Source organism: Hylobates moloch, unplaced genomic scaffold (assembly GCF_009828535.3).
Source record: "Hylobates moloch isolate HMO894 unplaced genomic scaffold, HMol_V3 SCAFFOLD_6854, whole genome shotgun sequence".
Lineage (NCBI taxonomy): Eukaryota > Metazoa > Chordata > Mammalia > Primates > Hylobatidae > Hylobates > Hylobates moloch.
The window spans coordinates 1,765-3,158 of record NW_026659129.1 but is presented as its reverse complement, the minus strand read 5'-3'; the positions used below and the strand labels follow the sequence as shown (position 1 = coordinate 3,158).

General features: G+C 35.8%; 1 non-coding gene across 1 annotated transcript; it reads right to left on the bottom strand.

Annotated features, from left to right (window-relative positions):
- Positions 1–850: 850 nt before the first annotated feature.
- Positions 851–957, bottom strand: LOC116464834 (U6 spliceosomal RNA). The gene has a single exon (XR_004247029.1). It is a non-coding gene; the product is annotated as a U6 spliceosomal RNA (small nuclear RNA).
- Between the last annotated feature and the right edge of the window lie 437 nt (positions 958–1,394).

Below are 1,394 nucleotides of genomic sequence, written 5' to 3'. Positions count from 1 at the left end.
CCTGTAATCCCAGCACTTTGGGAGGCCAAGGCGGGAGGACTGCTTGAGTTCAGGAGTTCGAGACCAGCCTGGGCTAAATATATCAAGCCCTTATCTCTGAGAAAAAAAAAAAAAAAAACACAAAACAAAAGACCATAGCAATATCGCATCTCTCCAAAAAAACAAAAAACAAAACAAAAAAAACACCAAAGACAGCTTTGGGTTCAAACTATTTTTTCAAAATGGTGGTAAAATACATATAAAATTTACCATCTAAACAATTTTTAAGTATATATTTCTGTGGTATTAAGTATTCACATTGTTACATTGTTGTGCTGCCACTCGAACATCTACCCACTGAACTCCTGTCATCTTACAAAGCTGAAACTCCGAACTCATTAAAAAACAACTCCCCATTCTCCCCTCCTTCTAGCCCTTGGCAACCACTATTCTATTTCCTGTCTCTATGTGCTATATAGCTTTCATAGTATATTATATTTTGTTTGAAAATGCAACGTAAGAGTGTGGTATTGGCATCAGAGTAGACAAACAGATCAATGAAACAGAATAGAATCCAGAGTGAGACTCACACATGTATGGCTAATTTTCAATAAGGTGCAAAAACAATTCAGTGGAGAAAGGACAGGTTTTCAACAAATGGTGCTGCAACTTTTTTAAAAATCACTCATATATATAGCTATAAATATACTTATATAACATACATATCTATAGATATATCTATATACCTATCTATATATGTTTTTATTTTTATTTTTTTGTGAGCCAAAGATTTTTGTGAGCCAAAGATTTATCTGTTCATTTACTGCATTTGAAGTACTCTTTGATGACATCCTTGGCCTGAGACTCCCTGAAAAATACAGAACACTTCAAAAATTTGCAGGTCATCTTTGCACAGGGACCAGGCTAATCTTCTCTGTATCGTTCCAATTTTAATGTATGTGCTGCTGAAGCAAGCACGAGTGACTTTTTAAAAGTTCTTTAGATATACCTATATCTATATCTAAAGAACTTTCCAACCATCCCTCACACCGTATATAAAAATTAACTCCAAATGAATCATAGACTTAAATGTAAAACCTAAAACTATACAATCTCCAGAAGAAAATAGCAGAACATCTCTGTGGTCTCGGATTAGACAGATTTCTTAGACATAATGGGAAAAACACAATTTATCAATATTAAGAATTTATGTTCTTAGAAATACACTGTTGGCCGGCACAGTGGCTCACGCCTGTAATCCCAGCACTTTGGGAGGTCGAGGCGGGCAGATCACGAGGTCAGGAGACAGAGACCATCCTGGCTAACACCGTGAAACCCCATCTCTACTAAAAATACAAAAAAAAAAAAAAAAAAAAAAAAAATTAGCCAGGTGTGGTGGCAGGCGCTTGTAGTCC